Source organism: Lissotriton helveticus, chromosome 1_1, assembly GCF_964261635.1.
Source record: "Lissotriton helveticus chromosome 1_1, aLisHel1.1, whole genome shotgun sequence".
Taxonomy (NCBI): Eukaryota; Metazoa; Chordata; class Amphibia; order Caudata; family Salamandridae; genus Lissotriton; species Lissotriton helveticus.
In genome coordinates this window covers 500,269,980-500,292,955 of record NC_136057.1, presented here as the reverse complement: position 1 = coordinate 500,292,955, position 22,976 = coordinate 500,269,980, and the positions used below count along the sequence as shown (strand labels likewise).

The 22,976-nt window shown below is 41.9% G+C and overlaps 1 protein-coding gene across 1 annotated transcript in view; it reads left to right on the top strand.

Annotated features, from left to right (window-relative positions):
• Window positions 1-22,976, top strand: part of TSPAN11 (tetraspanin 11) — a 690,523-nt gene that overhangs the window by 182,766 nt on the left and 484,781 nt on the right. The window lies entirely within an intron of this gene.

Here is a 22,976-nt window from a genome sequence, read left to right as displayed (position 1 = left end):
GCATGTTCAAGTTGTTTGCTGTGCCTTGGCTAGGGCTCGGCTGGGGTTGTTGGGGAGCAGGTAGGATTTCTGCTCCCCGTGGTGCTTTCTGTACCCCCTAACTCCAAAGGGAGCTTATACAGGCATGTTCAAGTTGTTTGCTGTGCCTTGGCTAGGGCTCGGCTGGGGTTGATGCGGAGCAGGTAGGATTTCTGCTCCCCGTGGTGCTTGTGGTTTATGTTGAGTTGATTGTTTTTTTGTTCTCTGCAGTTCTCTGTACCTTTAAACTTAAATTGGAGCTCATACAGGCTGTTTATATTTTGGGATTGTCCGTTGATAGTGTTGCTGCCCAACCTCTGCTGCTCCTAAAACATTGCGACTTATAGTTTGTGCACTTACATTTACTTGTAGTACTACATTGTTATCCCCCAGTGTGCTTGGCTTTTATGACATTCTACCGTTGTTTATTTGGGAACACCGCATTGTCATAGATCTTTCGCACGTGCCATTGCAATTTGTTTATTTTGTGCCAGTTGTACTTTAGTATACCTCTTCATCCGATTTTTCACATTCTGTAGAAGATCGTCTTACCTATTTAAGCACTTTGGCTCTTTATTGTGTTTCATGTAGGACATAGGCTCTTCCATGCTTTACTCATAGTTCCGAACACACCAGGACATATGGGTTAATGTGCTTTACCCATTTACATCCATTTCCCAACAACCTACAAAATGTTTGTGTAACATACAGTGACAGTGTTTGGTTGCTTTTGTGTTACATTTTCCACATAGTAGGTAGGATACAGATTAATTGACTGAGTCTTCACCACCCAAGAATCTTACATGTTGTTCTTGCCACCTCTTTTTAAAAAGTGTATGCATTTATTTGTTATTTGTAATGACAGTTTTGTAGTAGGCTTATGTCTGTTATACTTGTAATCTAATGAATATTCTTGCCTATTTGTATGGAGCCCTTGTGTAATCTAAATTACTCTGGCTAGTGTTTTAATTGCAGTTATTGTTCATGCTGTGACTATAACAGAGATACCCTTAGTACAGAACGTTAATGACTACTAAGAAAGTACTCCATTGAATTTCTAGACTTAACGTCTTACTTGTCCAGTGTTTTCTCCTCACAGTCCAAATTTGTATAATTCTTTTGTCGTTGCCCTCTCAGTGTATGTTGGATCCACCACTTCATAATCATTAGTAGACAACAACTTGTGCGTACCCATTATTATAATGCCTCCAATGGCCATTCTTCTTGTTTTTCTTTCATTTATCGTGCAAATTGTACTTTCTACACCTCAATCACCATTCTTGATAAAAAAACAAGAAGGATGTGATGATGCTTCATTTGCTATCTCTGCATGCCATATTAATCACAAAATTATTAAAGTAGTTTCTTTTCACCTTTCTGCAATGTTCTTTATTTGCGGTCTGCTTGTAAGTTTCACAACAATTGAATGCACCATCTCCATGCATATTGCGTACCAAAAAGATCATAAAGTCAAAATATTTATTTTTAATTATTCTTTATTTAATTTCTTTTAATAATTTCCACATGTACCAATTACATTCATTTATTAATAGCATAATAAATAATAATTTTACATCATACATCACAAACACAAACATTACAGTAAAGAATTGTTTAGAATGTATCAAGTCACAATCCATTCAAAATTTGCAATTCCAACAGTAAAATTTAAAAATCCAATTCTGTACTTCACAACAAAATTTGTGGGCCCACAAATAAGTAATACTATTTTTAACAATTCGAAAAACCTCTGTTTACTTTTAATTTGAGAATAATATGTCTCCAAACACTGAAAAAACAGAACAGGTAAAAATACTTTCAATGTTTAACATTGGTTAATTACTGTCATCTTTTCTTAGTACTGCTATATGTTACATATGTTACATATGTTAAACAGTCACTTACACAGTAAGTATCTCTTTTGCATGTTCGGCTGTACATTACCATGGTCGCTGTGTCAAGATATTTTTTCAAGGGTATACTTTCTTTTCTTTGCATTAATTTAGAGATGGTTGTAATTGAACTATGAACACTTTAATATTCTTCGATGTATATGTTAGTGAATGAAACTTGGACACTTTGTAAGTGTAACAATAAAAAAAATTCTCATTTGCTAAGGCCTAAATCACACGTAAGGGCCGCTGGGGGCATTCTGTAAAAAAAAAGCATGGGTTAATACAAAAATAAAAAGCACTTTCACTTCCAAATTGCATTCGAGGTACTGGAGTCTACAGCGGTAGCCATGGCCGTTGCAAATGTGTTATGCAGTTTCTTACTGTTAGCTACCTCTCTCAATTTGATAGTTCAATACGTTTAGTCCTTATGACTCAAGCATTAAAGGTAATCTAGTCAAGTGTACCTATTAATTTAAATCAAAAGTAAATAATGTTTTTAAGATCCACCTTCCTATAATATACATGCACCTTACTTGAAATTTGAAACTTTCTCTAAAGAATACTCGCGTTCATTGAATCAAAGTACCCAATTATAAAATTTGTCGCTTACCATAAATCCTTTTTATGGTTAAAGGCACACATCTGTAGCATTACATTCGTATTAGTGGAGATCTGTGTATTTATATTCTAATTACCACGGAGCAATTAAAAATAATGACATTGTCTGTCTTCTCTGCCTTTCTACATTGTCACTTTTAATGACATTAAAGACCTACATTGCCGTCTATAACCAGTTGTATACAACCATAATGACTGAATGTGCAAGTAAAATATATTTTTTAAAATGCATGTCATAAATATAGTGTAGTGTTGCATATTGGATACTTCAAGCAGAAGGTGAATATCTGACAGGTCGACGGACAAGGATCACCAACCCATCCGCCTAGATTTCTTAATGAACCTCAATTGAAAGAACATTATTATGTAATGTTATGGACAGGTCAGTACTTGTGAGGTGTGCATAAAGTGTCTAATGATTTTAATTACTGATAGTGTAAAGATAGTTCCAACTAACCATACAGTCAGAGCATGTTCATATGAACACTCGGCAACAAGTACTCTCATTTTGCAAATCATATAAATCTTTTTCATTAAAAAATATATTACACTTGATGTACATGCTGGATACTATCAGTTTAAAGTCAATCCATTTGTGCTTCAAAACTACATCACGAGTGTTTACAAACTCAACACCATTAATAACAGCACATCTTGGGAGAAAACATATTAGACATTAGACAACACTACAAGAAATTCGGAGCAAAACGGGAGTAAGCAGGTCTCTACATTTTTCAAGGTGAACAAAAAAAACATAGTTTTAACAAGACAATAAGATAATCGCCAAGGTCAAGCATCTAGTGGCCTAAAAGGCCCACCCCTCACTCCAAAAAGCCCTTATCATCTAACCACGGTTGATGTTAGAGAAGAATTTTGACATTGAAAAGATTGATGTTTAGTTTTTGAAATTGGAAGAGATCGACGCAAATTAAAAAATATTATACATCAAGGAGACAGTACATGTTGAAAGTTGACCGTCATCATGTTCACACACACCAATATTTAAATGTCTTGTGACCGTACAAGCCATAAAAGAACAGTGACTCGTTGCGGCATATCAATTTAGCATCACCACATAGAGTACTGACACCATTTGGGTGGAAAAATGTATATAATGGGTCAGATTTTATTTTCAACCTACTACAAAGTTAAGTTGTTTTGGGCTGAATAGCAAACTAAGACTAAATACTTGCACAAAACTTATTGTAGTGTTGGGTCCCTGTCATGGGATCGTTTGTCTGTACTCGTTTTGTCATGGATTTCCATCATTGAGGAATTTCTGGACCTGTCCCGATCCCGTTGACACACAACTATATTGATACGTCTTATGAACAATACAAGTACAGGCCCAGGAGGGGCCCGTACTTTGGAAATCACACAAGAAAAGTACAGGACCAGGAGGCGCCCGTACTTTGGAAATCACACAAGAAAAGTACAGGCCCAGGAGGGGCCCGTACTTTGGAAATCACAAGAAAAGTACAGGCCCAGGAGGGGCCCGTACTTTGGAAATCACAAGAAAAGTACAGGCCCAGTAGGGGCCCGTACTTAGGAAAGCAGACCAGAAAAGTACAGGCCTAGAAGGGACCCGTACTTAGGAAATCAGACAAGAACTCATACTATTCAAATGCTGGCCTCAAGTTGTCCAAAATGATCATGATTTTTGTGACTGCCTTAGCTGTGCTTGGCATGTGAAAAGAAGCCGGTGAACAATTGGTTATCAACACAACGAGTACTGACACCAGTAAAAAAAGAATGAAGACATGTGTCCTGTTTGGTTTGTAACCTCACTACACAGATATGTTGCTTTTGAGCAAGCAAAATCCAAGCAAGACTAAATACTTCCACCAAACGGATAGTAGTGTTGAGTATCGACAGGAAAAACACTTTTCAGAAAAGGATCTTGAGTTTGAATTGAAAGAATTGAATGAATAGACAAATACATCTCTGACTGAGTTGGAAGACTAAAAATCTTTTCTTCTATCCTGTTTTCCAAAAATTGATAAAACGCTAGTCTCAAGTTGTCCAAAATGATCGTGAATTTTGTGACAGCCTCAGCTGTGCTTGGCAATGGAGTAGCAAAGCTGTGCTCTGTCAGACAAGAAAAGTACAGGCCCAGGAGGGGCCCGTACTTTGGAAATCAGACAAGAAAAGTACAGGCCCAGAAGGGGCCCGTACTTAGGAAATCAGACAAGTACAGGCCCAGGAGGGGCCCGTACTTTGGAAATCACACAAGAAAAGTACAGGCCCAGAAGGGGCCCGTACCTAGGAAATCAGACAAGTACAGGCCCAGGAGGGGCCCGTACTTTGGAAATCACACAAGAAAAGTACAGGCCCAGGAGGGGCCCGTACTCTTGAAATCAGACAACACAAGTACAGGCCCAGGAGGGGCCCGTACTCTTGAATTCAGACAAGACAAGTACAGGCCCAGGAGGGGCCCGTACTTTGGAAGATAGCATGTATCGATTTATGGGAATCAGATTACTAATTGCCCAATTTAAATACTATGGAACTGCAGAAGAACATCAATGTAGAGCTTGTATTTTTGAATCCAGACAAGACAAGTACAGGCCCAGGAGGGGCCCGTACTTTGGAAATCACAAGAAAAGTACAGGCCCAGAAGGGGCCCGTACTTAGGAAAGCAGACCAGAAAAGTACAGGCCCAGAAGGGGCCCGTTCTTAGGAAATCAGACAAGAACCCATACTATTCAAATGCTGGCCTCAAGTTGTCCAAAATGATCATGATTTTTGAGACTGCCTCAGCTGTGCTTGGCATGTGAAAACAAGCCGGTGAACAATTGGTTATCAGCACAACGAGTACTGACACCAGTAAAAAAGAATGAAGACATAATGTGTCCTGTTTGGTTTGTAACCTCACTACACAGATATGTGGCTTTTGAGCAAGCAAAATCCAAGTAAGACTAAATACTTCCGCCAAACGGATAGTAGTGTTGAGTATCGACAGGAAAAACACTTTTCAGAAAAGGATCTTGAGTTTGAATTGAAAGAATTGAATGAATAGACAAACACATCTCTGACTGAGTTGGAAGACTAAAAATCTTTTCTTCTATCCTGTTTTCCAAAAATTGATAAAACGCTAGTCTCAAGTTGTCCAAAATGATCATGAATTTTGTGACAGCCTCAGCTGTGCTTGGCAATGGAGTTGCAAAGCTGTGCTCTGTCAGACAAGAAAAGTCCAGGCCCAGGAGGGGCCCGTACTTTGGAAATCAGACAAGAAAAGTACAGGCCCAGAAGGGGCCCGTACTTAGGAAATCAGACAAGTACAGGCCCAGGAGGGGCCCGTACTTTTGAATCCAGACAAGACAAGTACAGGCCCAGGAGGGGCCCGTACTCTTGAAATCAGACAACACAAGTACAGGCCCAGGAGGGGCCCGTACTTTGGAAGAGAGCATGTATCGATTTATGGGAATCAGATTACTAATTGCCCAATTTAAATACTATGGAACTGCAGAAGAACATCAATGTAGAGCTTGTACTTTTGAATCCAGACAAGACAAGTACAGGCCCAGGAGGGGCCCGTACTCTTGAAATCAGACAACACAAATACAGGCCCAGGAGGGGCCCGTACTTAGGAAGATAGCATGTATCAATTTATGGGAATCATGTGACAGCTTGCCCAATTGAAACACAATGGAACTCTTGAAATCAGGCAACACAAGTACAGGCCCAGGAGGGGCCCGTACTTAGGAAGATAGCATGTATCGATTTATGTAAATCAGATTACTAATTGCCCAATTTAAACACGATAGAACTGCAGAAGAACATCAATATAGAGCATGTACTTTTGAAATCAGACAATACAAGTACAGGCCCAGGAGGGGCCCGTACTCTTGAAATCAGACAACACAAGTACAGGCCCAGGAGGGGCCCGTACTTTGGAAGAGAGCATGTATCGATTTATGGGAATCAGATTACTAATTGCCCAATTTAAATACTATGGAACTGCAGAAGAACATCAATGTAGAGCTTGTATTTTTGAATCCAGACAAGACAAGTACAGGCCCAGGAGGGGCCCGTACTTTGGAAATCACAAGAAAAGTACAGGCCCAGAAGGGGCCCGTACTTAGGAAAGCAGACCAGAATCTTTTCTTCTATCCTGTTTTCCAAAAATTAATAAAATAAAAAAAATAAAACGCTAGTCTCAAGTTGTCCAAAATGATCATGAATTTTGTGACAGCCTCAGCTGTGCTTGGCAATGGAGTTGCAAAGCTGTGCTATGTCAGACAAGAAAAGTACAGGCCCAGAAGGGGCCCGTACTTTGGAAATCAGACAAGAAAAGTACAGGCCCAGAAGGGGCCCGTACTTAGGAAATCAGACAAGTACAGGCCCAGGAGGGGCCCGTACTTTGGAAATCACACAAGAAAAGTACAGGCCCAGGAGGGGCCCGTACTCTTGAAATCAGACAACACAAGTACAGGCCCAGGAGGGGCCCGTACTCTTGAATTCAGACAAGACAAGTACAGGCCCAGGAGGGGCCCGTACTTTGGAAGATAGCATGTATCGATTTATGGGAATCAGATTACTAATTGCCCAATTTAAATACTATGGACCTGCAGAAGAACATCAATGTAGAGCTTGTATTTTTGAATCCAGACAAGACAAGTACAGGCCCAGGAGGGGCCCGTACTTTGGAAATCACAAGAAAAGTACAGGCCCAGAAGGGGCCCGTACTTAGGAAAGCAGACCAGAATCTTTTCTTCTATCCTGTTTTCCAAAAATTAATAAAATAAAAAAAATAAAACGCTAGTCTCAAGTTGTCCAAAATGATCATGAATTTTGTGACAGCCTCAGCTGTGCTTGGCAATGGAGTTGCAAAGCTGTGCTATGTCAGACAAGAAAAGTACAGGCCCAGAAGGGGCCCGTACTTTGGAAATCAGACAAGAAAAGTACAGGCCCAGAAGGGGCCCGTACTTAGGAAATCAGACAAGTACAGGCCCAGGAGGGGCCCGTACTTTGGAAATCACACAAGAAAAGTACAGGCCCAGGAGGGGCCCGTACTCTTGAAATCAGACAACACAAGTACAGGCCCAGGAGGGGCCCGTACTCTTGAATTCAGACAAGACAAGTACAGGCCCAGGAGGGGCCCGTACTCTTGAAATCAGACAACACAAGTACAGGCCCAGGAGGGGCTCGTACTTTGGAAGATAGCATGTATCGATTTATGGGAATCAGATTACTAATTGCCCATTTTAAATACTATGGAACTGCAGAAGAACATCAATGTAGAGCTTGTACTTTTGAATCCAGACAAGACAAGTACAGGCCCAGGAGGGGCCCGTACTCTTGAAATCAGACAACACAAGTACAGGCCCAGGAGGGGCCCGTACTTAGGAAGATAGCATGTATCAATTTATGGGAATCATGTGACAGCTTGCCCAATTGAAACACAATGGAACTCTTGAAATCAGACAACACAAGTACAGGCCCAGGAGGGGCCCGTACTTAGGAAGATAGCATGTATCGATTTATGTAAATCAGATTACTAATTGCCCAATTTAAACACGATAGAACTGCAGAAGAACATCAATATAGAGCATGTACTTTTGAAATCAGACAATACAAGTACAGGCCCAGGAGGGGCCCGTACTCTTGAAATCAGACAACACAAGTACAGGCCCAGGAGGGGCCGTACTCTTGAAATCAGACAACACAAGTACAGGCCCAGGAGGGGCCCGTACTTAGGAAGATAGCATGTATCAATTTATGGGAATCATGTGACAGCTTGCCCAATTGAAACACAATGGAACTCTTGAAATCAGACAACACAAGTACAGGCCCAGGAGGGGCCCGTACTTAGGAAGATAGCATGTATCGATTTATGTAAATCAGATTACTAATTGCCCAATTTAAACACGATAGAACTGCAGAAGAACATCAATATAGAGCATGTACTTTTGAAATCAGACAATACAAGTACAGGCCCAGGAGGGGCCCGTACTCTTGAAATCAGACAACACAAGTACAGGCCCAGGAGGGGCCCGTACTTAGGAAGATAGCATGTATCGCTCTATTGGAATCATGTGACAGCTTGCCCAATTGAAACACAAGGGAACTCTTGAAATCAGACAACACAAGTACAGGCCCAGGAGGGGCCCGTACTTAGGAAGATAGCATGTATCGATTTATGTAAATCAGATTACTAATTGCCCAATTTAAACACGATAGAACTGCAGAAGAACATCAATATAGAGCATGTACTTTTGAAATCAGACAATACAAGTACAGGCCCAGGAGGGGCCCGTACTCTTGAAATCAGACAACACAAGTACAGGCCCAGGAGGGGCCCGTACTTAGGAAGATAGCATGTATCAATTTATGGGAATCATGTGACAGCTTACCCAATTGAAACACAATGGAACTCTTGAAATCAGACAACACAAGTACAGGCCCAGGAGGGGCCCGTACTTAGGAAGATAGCATGTATCGATTTATGTAAATCAGATTACTAATTGCCCAATTTAAACACGATAGAACTGCAGAAGAACATCAATATAGAGCATGTACTTTTGAAATCAGACAATACAAGTACAGGCCCAGGAGGGGCCCGTACTCTTGAAATCAGACAACACAAGTACAGGCCCAGGAGGGGCCCGTACTTAGGAAGATAGCATGTATCGCTCTATTGGAATCATGTGACAGCTTGCCCAATTGAAACACAATGGAACTCTTGAAATCAGACAACACAAGTACAGGCCCAGGAGGGGCCCGTACTTAGGAAGATAGCATGTATCGATTTATGTAAATCAGATTACTAATTGCCCAATTTAAACACGATAGAACTGCAGAAGAACATCAATATAGAGCATGTACTTTTGAAATCAGACAATACAAGTACAGGCCCAGGAGGGGCCCGTACTCTTGAAATCAGACAACACAAGTACAGGCCCAGGAGGGGCCCGCACTCTTGAAATCAGACAACACAAGTACAGGCCCAGGAGGGGCCCGTACTCTTGAAATCAGACAACACAAGTACAGGCCCAGGAGGGGCCCGTCCGTACTCTTGAAATCAGACAACACAAGTACAGGCCCAGGAGGGGCCCGTACTTAGGAACATGGCATGTATCGCTTTATGGGAATCATGTGACAGCTTGCCCAATTGAAACGCAATGGAAGTTCCGAAGAAAATCAATAAGGTGCATGTACTTTTGAAATCAGACAATAAAAGTACAGGCCCAGGAGGGGCCCGTACTCTTGAAATCAGACAACGCAAGTACAGGCCCAGGAGGGGCCCGTACTTTGGAAAGCAGACTATACAAGTACCGGCCCAGAAGGGGCCCGTACTTAGGTAATCAGACTCTACAAGTACTTGTACAGAAGGGGCGAGACGTGCTACAGACGGGGCTAGCCGTGCTGGAGAAGGGGCGAGCCGCACTGGAGACGATGAAATGTGAATTGGAGTAGAAACATTTTGCGCTTCTGGGAAACGTGATGGTGACAGTCGGAGAGCTGCAGGACATGATTGAAGCACAGAAGACCAACTATTACTGTTCATTATAGCAAATAAAAACATAACATTTGCTCTGAATAGTCAATTAGTATGGTATTTTAAGGAGCATGAGGAGCGTGTTCAGAACAAGTCTGTTCATATCACTTAAAAAGTGAAATTAGAAAAGCTGCGGATAAAAACACCATGAATATTAGGTAAGGAATGTACTAGAACCAAAAATTACCTGGTTTGTTTACATTGTAAGGCCTTAACATGTCCAAATTAAAAGTTCTACTTAATACTTTTTTTTAGCATTCATTATCTTTACACGCATCCCTTGTAGTTATGAAACAGTGTAGGGTCCTGAAAATCTGTGCTCCAAAACGCCACCTTTTCTGGTGGAACGCCTAGTATTTTGCAATACCACTAACTCTCTTTCTTGGAAGATGTATGGCTGATATTTCTAGCAAACTTTATTTTACATTTTGTAAATTAGTGAAGTCTTTCACAACCTCAGTTGGACTTGGCAATGAACATTAATAAAAATACGGGCAAAATTCAGGAACCTTACTTGTGAAATCAAACCAAGAAAGTGCAGGGCCAAAAGGTGCCCGTCCTTAGGAAATCACACTATACAAGTACAGGCCCAGAGGGGGCCCGTACTTAGGAAATTGGACAATACAAGTACAGGCCCAGGAGCGGGCCGTATTTTGGAAATCAGATTATACAAGTATAGCCCCAAAAGGGGCCCGTACTTAGGAACATGGCATGTATCGATTTATGGGAATCATGTGACAGCTTGCCCAATTGAAACACAATGGAACTTCCGAATAAAATCAATAAGGTGGATGTACTTTTGAAATCAGACAACACAAGTACAGGCCCAGGAGGGGCCCGTACTTTGGAAGATAGCATGGATCGATCTACGGCCCATCACCAAGATCACCAAATTGGTACAAAAATGTGTCCAACTACAACTAACTAAACACATTGACCAATTTGACCTCCTCAACCCTCATCAATCAGGCTTCCGAACGGAACATATGACGGAAACAGCTATGACACACATAATTGATGACGCCCTCCAAATCCTTGATCGCAATGAGTCCTGCCTCCTCATCCTTCTTGACCTCTCGTCAGCATTTGACACGGTCAAACATGAGAACTTGCTGGAGCTGCTAAGCACTAGAATGGGTCTATCGGGAACTGTTCTCAAATGGTTTTCGTCCTTCCATCACAATCGATCACAGAAGTTCAAGATCGACAATGTGCTATCCACACCTGTGCCTGCAGATCTAGGCGTCCCACAAGGATCCTCCCTCTCCCCCACACTGTTCAACCTCGCCATGGAACCGCTCGCCACCTTGCTCCAAGCTTCCAATGTCCAATTCAATATGTACGCCGACAACACACAACTCTACCTAAAGCTACAATCTCCGGTAGATATCAAACATCTGAACTCCATGCGTATTAACACTCAATCTTGGCTGGCAGATAATAACCTCAAAGTAAATGCTCTGAAAACCGAGTTCCTACTCATCTCACCCCCAACGAAAACTTCCACCACCCAAACATGGCTCAATAATCTAACAGCACTCAATGTCCAACCTACCATCGTGGACTCGGCTAATTCCAAACTGCTGTACAAGCTTAAAGTCATCCCTGTAGTGGGATCAATGACTTATACCGTCTTATATTACTTGTTTACCTGATTGTATTGTGATATGTTTCATGTATGTTACTTTTTCCCCACCATGTAAGTGACTACTACATTGCTCCCATTGTCTCTGTTCACTCCTACTGCCCCTACCCTGTCTTTGTGAAGCGCTCGGATATCTGTAAGGATCTTGTTCGCGCTGTATAAAACTCTGAACAACTAAATAAATGGGAATCATGTGACCACACCAAAATATGCAACATCACAACACACGGCAAAGGCTCCATACTTGTTGACATCATCACAAAGACCGAACCCAAATAGGGGAAATCAAACCCTGTGATTGGTCAGACCGCCACATTATCACCCTCTACATAATTGAAAAAGGTTAAAACAATCGCGGCACAACCCACACAAGTTAATATCTAGAAAAAAGGGACATGAAGAACCTGAACCACAACTCGCTGCCTCCCAACCTCACCAATCGCATCCTTCCCTCTCCTGGGACCTCAGATGTTTAATCACTGACTGATCACTACACCGAGTCTATTAATTCAATAATCAATGAAGCCGCCCCACTGATGCTTCGCTGTGTCTTATTAATACCAGAATGACCACCAAATGTCGAAGAATGAAATTCATGACATATATTTCTGGCAGCTTCAGCACCAACAACAACTTTTCTCTTCACATCGTTCAAGGTATGGAGCAAATGTCCATCTATCAACGATAATAAATAAGAAACAAAGATTTACAAGGTTGTTTTTTTGGCCCGATATGTCAACTCATATCAAAGAATGGGTGAGTGTTATTGTTTCCTGTTATTTCAATTTCTTATGTTGAATGTAAATCTTCTTTACTTTTTCCTTTTTTTTGTACTATGATCTGCTCTAATGTGAGCGTTTCTTTATAATCAGACATGTTTAACTGAGCATCGCAATTATGTATTTGCAGATTAAAGTTTGTGATGCATGTCAAAAGGAACAGCCATCTGTCATGAAGTGCCCCGAGTTAGAACCCATGGTAGAATGGCAGCCTCAATGAAGACAGGCATGCTATGCAAATGACATAAGGCAGATGGACATCTGACCCCTCATCACAGCATCCCAAGATACTGAAGACCAAACGAAATGCATACTTTAAGAACATAAAAGGCGCTATATATGTGAGTTCAGCCTACAGCGGGTCCAAGCAAAAAAAGCAGTTCAAAGTAGTCGAGAGTCAAACAAAGAAGCAACTCTTACTATCAAAAGACACAAGAAACGACATCCCACACTGTGAACACTTTTCTGCTTCAATCTTAATGAAAGTACCTATAGATTGAACAGAATTGACCTGAGGAAACACACCTCGATTTCAGAGACTCAAAAAAGTGCCAATGGATTGCACACATGAGTTAGACAGAATGACCCCTTTATCAAAAAAGATATAGGAACATATGAGGAGCAGAACTCGTTAGTATACTGGTAGAGCCCACTCACAATTATGTTTAATGTTTAAAAAAGTAAATGTAGATTGAACAGAATTGATCTGAGGAAATGCACATGGATTTAAGTGACTGAAAAATGGGCAATTGGATTAAGCACATGACATTCAAACAGAATGACCCCAGTAGCCAACAATAGGCAGGAACATATGAGGAGCAGAACTCGTTAGTATACTGGTAGACCCCACTCAGAATTACCTTCTATCTTAATGAAAGTACCTATAGATTAAACAGAATTGACCTGAGGAAACACACCTCGATTTCAGAAACTCAAAAAAAAGCCTATGGATTGCACACATGAGTTAAAAACAGAATGACCCAATTATCAAAAAAGATATATGAACATATAATGCAACAAGAGGTAGGAACATAGGAGGAGCAGAACTCGTTAGTATACTGGTAGAGCCCACTCACAATTATGTTTAATGTTTAAAAAAGTAAATGTCGATTGAACAGAATTGTTCTGAGGAAATGCACATGGATTTAAGTGACTGAAAAATGGGGAATTGGATTAAGCACATGACATTCAGACAGAATGACCCCAGTAGCCAACAATAGGCAGGAACATATGAGGAGCAGAACTCGTTAGTATACTGGTAGACCCCACTCACAATTACCTTCTATCTTAATGAAAGTACCTATAGATTGAACAAGAGACGTAACACTCGAAGTACAGAACTAAACAAAGGTGATTGGGTGAGGGTGAAGCTAGCCATCATGAAAAGGAAGGGGGAGAGCAAGTTCTCACCTCCCCTTAAAGTAGTGGAACCCTATGCCCGGTCGGCTCTCCTGAGCGATGGAAAGCTATGGTCTATGGACAGAATGGCAAGGTTTAGCAAGATACTGAAATGGGAAGAGGAGACGGAAGAAGGAACAGAGCAATTCTTCGAGGAAGGAGAAAGTGAAGGTGGAGAAAGGCAAGGAGAGAACGTGGATGGTACAGAAGGACAAACAGTAGGTGAGGAAGGCATACGGAGAGAGACAACGGAAGGAGGAAGCAGAAGCGAAGAAGGTAGTGAGAAGAAGGCAATGGACAGAGAAGCAGAAGGTACGACAGTGTATGGAGAACAAAACGACAGGAGGAGAGAGAAAAGATGAGTGGAGACTCGCGTAGGAAGGAGAGTTAAGGTACCTGAGAGATTCAAAGATTATGAGATGGACTGGAAGTAAGACTTTTGTAAATTGTTTGTTGTGCATTAAAGGGGGGAGATATGTGGTAGCGCTCTAGTGTTCCTAGAGCGGAACAGGATATGGTTATGCAGGAAGCCGAAGGCGGCCGCCCCGGCGCTCCGAAATAAAGTTGCTTAAAACCCAAAGCCTGGCTACCTCACCTTATTACAACCATTCGCCCGCTTAAGGGCGTTCTCAGGTCGCTGGAAATACACAGGCATGGTGGCGGTGACTACGAAGGGCTCCCCATGTCCAGCGGAAATCAGAGGGCACGAGGGGGCAACAACAGCATGTCCCGGCCTGAGGAGAAAGAGAGAGGGCATTCGAGGGGTGCTGACGCATCCACGGGGCCGAGGCGCAGACGCATTACAAGTAGGAAACAGAAGCCTCCATGAAATGGGTAATAAACACAGAGAACGGCGCAAAAATAACCATGATGGCCGCTCCCACGGTGTACAATTCAAAGCAGTTCCAAAGCATACTATGCATGGGATTAGAAAAACAAGTCAGGTCCCAGGCCAGGCTTCCAAACTCCTCTCTATCTATCTACTCATCCAACTAACAGGTGTATATGTTCACCAGTACCGAATAACATGCTACATCTTTCCTTTACTAATCTATCACAATCTATCCCTATACAAAACACTAGAGTAAATGCATGACTTTTGTGATAGGTATCAGGTAGAGCAGAGAACAGGAACCCCAGTGGAAATGAAAAAGGAAAAGTCCCTTCACAGTGGCTCACAGAGTTTCACAAAAGCACTGCTGGATGGTTCCTCATCTTCTGCACACATAGGTGTCAAAGACAGCTCATGGGCTACAGGCAACAAAACCAGTGTGGTACAGAATTTTGAGCTGAACAGCAAAGGTTCTATAAAAACAGAGATTGACACTCTTTCTCAAGGGGCCAGTAAAACACTGGATAGCATCAAGACCAGCGTAGGATTTTGGAACGCAGGTGAGGAAGTCCTTCAGCAGGGGCAGAAATGTTCACCTATGGCAGACAACGACCCATGGCATCAGCCTCCAAGGCTTACAGGCTATTTATCAGATTCTCTTGCAGATATGCTGGAGGAAGGCATTTCCAGCTAATCACAGCGCGGCCCGGGAAAGACGTCACAGGGGTGTCCCGGGCCGGCAGCCAATCGCAGCGCAGCTTAGGACAAAGGGGCGGGGCTTAAAAAAGAATCACCAGAAACTGCCCCGAATCGCGTTTTCAAGAGAAAGCGCGATTGACAGCCTCTGTCTCCCAATGGCTAGCCTCCATTTATGGAGCTAGCCAATGAGAGGCAGAGGCGGTGCCGACATCCCTACTGTAGACAATAGTTTTCAATCTGAGAGTGGCACTGCGTACCCCTCGCCAGGTCGAAACCTAAAAAGATATAGGAACATATGAGGAGCAGAACTCGTTAGTGTACTGGTAGACCCCACTCACAATTACCTTCAATCTTAATGAAAGTACCTATAGATTGAACAGAATTGACCTGAGGAAACACACCTCGATTTCAGAGACTCTAAAAAATGCCAATGGATTGCACACATGAGTTAAAGACAGCATGACCCCTTTATCAAAAAAGATATAGGAACATATGAGGAGCAGAACTCGTTAGTATACTGGTAGACCCCACTCACAATTACCTTCTATCTTAATGAAAGTACCTATAGATTGAACAGAATTGACCTGAGGAAACACACCTCGATTTCAGAAACTCAAAAAAAAGCCTATGGATTGCACACATGAGTTAAAAACAGAATGACCCAATTATCAAAAAAGATATATGAACATATAATGCAACAAGAGGTAGGAACATAGGAGGAGCAGAACTCGTTAGTATACTGGTAGAGCCCACTCACAATTATGTTTAATGTTTAAAAAAATAAATGTCGATTGAACAGAATTGTTCTGAGGAAATGCACATGGATTTAAGTGACTGAAAAATGGGGAATTGGCAGAGGACCACTGGGTCATAAGTCCACCGCGTGGTCTCAGTTAGGGATTGTAATGCATTCAAGCCGTTTCATAGGGTCAAAGATCCGCCGTGGTATCTTTCCTTAAGACTAGAGATATAATGCTGCTGTTTCGTGTGTGGCGTCCTGTAGAAATCAGGATGCGGTAAACTTGAAAATCGTAGGGATTGAATCAATGGAAACTTGGATAGCGATAAATCGCGGGGCTCCGTACGAGGGCTGGACGGCCCGTCCAGCCCTCGTACGGAGCACCGCGATTTATGAAACGGCTTGAATGCATTACAATCCCTAACTGAGACCACGCGGTGGACTTATGACCCAGTGGTCCTCTGCCCCACCCACTTGTCCTGATGAAGACCCCACAGCGAGGCTAATCTATCCTGCAATCTCAGGGGGTCGAAACGTCGACCATTGTCTCAATTACGGCAACCTCACGCCAATATTCTGTATATTTATTGTACTTTGTGTTGGATGCCTTATTTTCAAATAATGTCGCCATTTTTGATGGCAGTTGTTGCTACACCAATTATCGCATAAAACAAGTTGTTTATGTATAGATTTTATTGTCAATTAATCCCATCACTTTCCCCTATCTACTCACTATCACTTCCCCTTTCCCTCCTTGGGGCACTGTATGACTTTCAATACAGTTGATTATTTAATGCAAATGTATATTCAAGATACTTGATCCCGCTGTGAATAAACCTTTGTGGATCTAAAGAATTGTTTCTGAATAATCTATTTGAATTGTACGTAATTCGTCCTTTTACACTGGGACCCCTTCCTTTCAGCACATTGTGAACCCAGGTCCCAGTGACGTTTTCTGGGTATAACCCCCCTTATAAATACTGTTGAGAGAGTAGAACAGGGAGGAAAAACAAAGGATTTTTTACAAAAAAGGTAGCGAAAGTCAGCATTTTAAAGCGTTATTACCACAGTTTAGCATTTTTTCGGAATCGCAGTGAGCCCACTGGTGTTGTGCCTTTGTTGGGAACGAGTTACGGTGGTGCGACCTGAATTGAGAGCATTAGATAACGTTGTGAAGGTCGGGGGTGACCATGCTGCGCAGTACGTACAAACCACGGTGAGACAACATGTGAGCGCCTGGTGTCAGAATTGACCTGAGGAAACACCTCGATTTCAAAGACTCAAAAAGGTGCCAATGGATTACACACATGAGTTAAAGACAGAATGACCCCATTATCAAAAAAGATATAGGAACATATGAGGAGGGGCCTGCACTTTGTAATTTGAATACTGGACCACTAAATGGACAGTAAACAGCTCAGAAAGGGGCTGTACTTTGAATTGGAACCAACAGAAGAAACACTTCTCAGGAAAGGGTCTCGAGTTTGAATTGAATGAATAGACAAACACATCTCTGGCTGAGTTGGAAGACTAATAATCTTTTCTTCTATCATGTTTTCCAGGAAAGAATAAAACGCTAGCCTCAATTTGTCCAAAATGATCATGAATTTTGTGACTGCCTCAGCTGTGCATGGTAATGGAAAACAATCAAAGTACAGGCCCAGGAGGGGCCTGTACTTTGTCAATCAGAACATAAAAGTACAGGCCCAGGAGGGGCCTGCACTTTGTAATTTGAATACTGGACCACTAAATGGACAGTAAACAGCTCAGGTCAGAGAAATGGAACAATTTCATGCAGAGAAATGGCATACTGGTCAAGCACACGTCAATATATCACCCCGCAGGAAACAGACTGGTGGAGAGATTTAATAGAGTGGTGACGGGGTCCGTTCAAGCAGCTATCTCCAACAACAAGGATTTGGAAAAGGAGATATGGCACTTGGTATGGGCGTACAGGATCACCCCTACAGGGACAGGGTACAGCCCCTTCCAGATATTAAGAGGCCGCGAACCATTCACTCAAGACAATAGAGTGTGGAAGGAAAAGACTATAGTGAGCGAATGGTCCCCTGCAGTGGTGCGAGACAACTTGGAAAGGGCGCAAGCCATTTACTCAAAACACTACAACAACCGGAAAAACGTGAAGGAGACAAGATTGGAAAAAGGAGAATGGGTGCGAGTAAAGTTGGCAACGCTGCAAAAGAAAGGAGACAGCAAGTATAGCAAGCCTATGCAGGTCAAGGAAGTGATGGGCAGAGCAGCTCTGCTAAGTGACGGAAACGTGTGGTCACTGGACCGCATGGCAAGATGCAACAAAGTACTACGTTGGGACCAGGTTGGAGCAGACCTGGAAGACAAGGAGGAAGGAGCTGCAGAGCAAGAACATTCTGAGATGCATCCGGATGAGAAGAGCCAAGAGCAGCAGGAAGAGAGACCCGGTGATGCCAACCAAGCGTTGGCGAGTGAAGGTAACGTGAATAGAAGAGAAAATAGTGAGGCTGCATTTGGAAGTGGAAGGAGCGATGAAAGGACTCAGGAAGGAGGTACCCCATCCACCCCGGTGAGACTGAGCCGGAGGGGGAGAGCGGTGGTCAAAACAGCCTGGTTCAGAGACTTTGACATGAACGGTGGACTGTGAGTTAACAGTTTCTGTATTGGGAAAAAGGGCGAGATATGTGGTGGCGCAGTCTAGTGTATGCACGTCACGTACCGACGTGACGTGCAGGCGGCCATGTTCTGGCTGCGCGCACACAGGCGCCAGGATTAGCGCGAAAGCCGAGAGCGGTGCACCACCGGCTCGGCGCTCTTTAGAGGTTATAAATTAAATAAACCTGACGCAAACCCTCTACACTTGCAGTGTCTTCATTTATGGAACGAGTTGAATGGAACATGTGGAATTGGATTAAGCACATTAAATGGAGACTGTCGCCGGGGTCAAGAAGAGACAGCCGGCTTTGGAAATGGATTATTCCAGAGGTAGAACCCCTCGTTAATATAGTGGGAGATCCCACTTACAATTATTTGGATTGTTGAATGGAACAAGTTTAGTCTTCATGGAACATGTGGAATTGGATTAAGCACATTACATGGAGACTCTCGCCGGGGTCAAGAAGAGCCAGCCGGCTTTTGAAATAGATTATTCCAGAGGTAGAACCCCTCGTTAATATAGTGGGAGATCCCACTTACAATTATTTGGATTGTTGAATGGAACAAGTTTAGTCTTCATGGAACGAGTTGAATGGAACATGTGGAATTGGATTAAGCACATTACATGGAGACTCTCGCCGGGGTCAAGAAGAGGCAGCCGGCTTTTGAAATAGATTATTCCAGAGGTAGAACCCCTCGTTAATATAGTGGGAGATCCCACTAACAATTATTTGGATTGTTGAATGGAACAAGTTTAGTCTTCATGGAACGAGTTGAATGGAACATGTGGAATTGGATTAAGCACATTACATGGAGACTCTCGCCGGGGTCAAGAAGAGCCAGCCGGCTTTTGAAATAGATTATTCCAGAGGTAGAACCCCTCGTTAATATAGTGGGAGATCCCACTTACAATTATTTGGATTGTTGAATGGAACAAGTTTAGTCTTCATGGAACGAGTTGAATGGAACATGTGGAATTGGATTAAGCACATTACATGGAGACTCTCGCCGGGGTCAAGAAGAGCCATCCGGCTTTTGAAATAGATTATTCCAGAGGTAGAACCCCTCGTTAATATAGTGGGAGATCCCACTTACAATTATTTGGATTGTTGAATGGAACAAGTTTAGTCTTCATGGAACGAGTTGAATGGAACATGTGGAATTGGATTAAGCACATTACATGGAGACTCTCGCCGGGGTCAAGAAGAGCCAGCCGGCTTTTGAAATAGATTATTCCAGAGGTAGAACCCCTCGTTAATATAGTGGGAGATCCCACTTACAATTATTTGGATTGTTGAATGGAACAAGTTTAGTCTTCATGGAACGAGTTGAATGGAACATGTGGAATTGGATTAAGCACATTACATGGAGACTCTCACCGGGGTCAAGAAGAGCCAGCCGGCTTTTGAAATAGATTATTCCAGAGGTAGAACCCCTCGTTAATATAGTGGGAGATCCCACTTACAATTATTTGGATTGTTGAATGGAACAAGTTTAGTCTTCATGGAACGAGTTGAATGGAACATGTGGAATTGGATTAAGCACATTACATGGAGACTCTCGCCGGGGTCAAGAAGAGCCATCCGGCTTTTGAAATAGATTATTCCAGAGGTAGAACCCCTCGTTAATATAGTGGGAGATCCCACTTACAATTATTTGGATTGTTGAATGGAACAAGTTTAGTCTTCATGGAACGAGTTGAATGGAACATGTGGAATTGGATTAAGCACATTACATGGAGACTCTCGCCGGGATCAAGAAGAGCCAGCCGGCTTTTGAAATAGATTATTCCAGAGGTAGAACCCCTCGTTAATATAGTGGGAGATCCCACTTACAATTATTTGGATTGTTGAATGGAACAAGTTTAGTCTTCATGGAACGAGTTGAATGGAACATGTGGAATTGGATTAAGCACATTACATGGAGACTCTCGCCGGGGTCAAGAAGAGCCAGCCGGCTTTTGAAATAGATTATTCCAGAGGTAGAACCCCTCGTTAATATAGTGGGAGATCCCACTTACAATTATTTGGATTGTTGAATGGAACAAGTTTAGTCTTCATGGAACGAGTTGAATGGAACATGTGGAATTGGATTAAGCACATTACATGGAGACTCTCGCCGGGGTCAAGAAGAGCCATCCGGCTTTTGAAATAGATTATTCCAGAGGTAGAACCCCTCGTTAATATAGTGGGAGATCCCACTTACAATTATTTGGATTGTTGAATGGAACAAGTTTAGTCTTCATGGAACGAGTTGAATGGAACATGTGGAATTGGATTAAGCACATTACATGGAGACTCTCGCCGGGGTCAAGAAGAGCCAGCCGGCTTTTGAAATAGATTATTCCAGAGGTAGAACCCCTCGTTAATATAGTGGGAGATCCCACTTACAATTATTTGGATTGTTGAATGGAACAAGTTTAGTCTTCATGGAACGAGTTGAATGGAACATGTGGAATTGGATTAAGCACATTACATGGAGACTCTCGCCGGGGTCAAGAAGAGCCATCCGGCTTTTGAAATAGATTATTCCAGAGGTAGAACCCCTCGTTAATATAGTGGGAGATCCCACTTACAATTATTTGGATTGTTGAATGGAACAAGTTTAGTCTTCATGGAACGAGTTGAATGGAACATGTGGAATTGGATTAAGCACATTACATGGAGACTCTCGCCGGGGTGAAGAAGAGCTAGCCGGCTTTTGAAATAGATTATTCCAGAGGTAGAACCCCTCGTTAATATAGTGGGAGATCCCACTTACAATTATTTGGATTGTTGAATGGAACAAGTTTAGTCTTCATGGAACCTGCTGTGACAAGGATCTCAGACACTTACTTACACATGCCTACACTCACTGCACACAGGCAATATCTCAGATTTACCATACAAGGACAACACGATCATTACATAATGCATCCATTGGTTGCCAAACAGTGTCTACCCTTATTTATAGAGTTCCCCATGCTTACGGGTATGATGTGTGCATTATAACATTCATCAATAGTATATTAAAATTGCCCTAAAATCAATGTAAGATATAAGAAGTATATACACAAATGTACTGTTTGATTGGAAACCATAACTTGAAAGGTTCCAAAAAACCAATGTATGTGTAATATCTGTGCTGTTACACACATTATTTGGAGCAACAAACTGTATCATTATCCCTATTTTTTTTAAATTATAGCATTGCATATCAACTACATTTCATAACAAGATTAACATTAAATGTGGCATTTCTCTACCAAGTGGACGTTGGCTGACATTAAATATATCTAAATTTAGAAAAGAGGTCATATTTGTGGTTTTAATATGGTATACGTAGCATTTACAAACGATACACATTTTTAAATATAACCGAACTATAACTTCAAGTTTGTTTAGTTTTTGTCCCAGACTTTGTGTAAAAAAAATTTCATTAAACAATATATGATCTTTTATCATATTTATGTTGTGAATTAACAACACAAAATAAAAGCTGGGAAAAATGACCAATTTAAACGTCAACATTTTCAACCAGGATGCCTATTCAAGATTCTTATTGCTTAAGAGGTTTAAATAAATTTTTGAGATATTTGCTTGGCGTGCTGTCATTGACATAAAAAGATGTCTACTGTTGACAAGAACTCTTTGCACACAGCTTAACATGACTGGTTTGTCAACTGTAAATAGAGGGACTGATCACAATGAAAGTGATGCGGTATATTTGAAGTACTAGCAGAATATGTATTAGAATTTAAGGTTAAAAAATATCTTAGTATTTCAGTGGGATACAAAGATTGTATTCTTTGAGAGGTGATTCATAGTATAAATTTTGCAGTACCAAAATGATAAGTAGAAACTAAAATTGCAAAGCATAGACATTGTATGGAAGGAGCACAGGCATAGATCTTTCGGTATCACCCAAATAGTTGTAGAAAATTTTGGGCGACAACCAAATAGAGTGACTTCTCAGGGTAGATTTTCAGGGTTAGATAAGTTGAAAATCAGTAAACAGTAAGGAACTGCATAACACATGAAAAACACACGACTATCTTTCTGATTTGTTCCAGTATTCCGACCACACAGACAACTAAAAATTCAAATCATTATTATTTTGTGGGAACATGCTGCTAATAAGTCGTGGTGATTTTTGAAAAATCAGATAGCCACAGTGCTATTAAGAGATAGGATCGAACATAAGGCAAGCACCGTATGAGTGATGGAA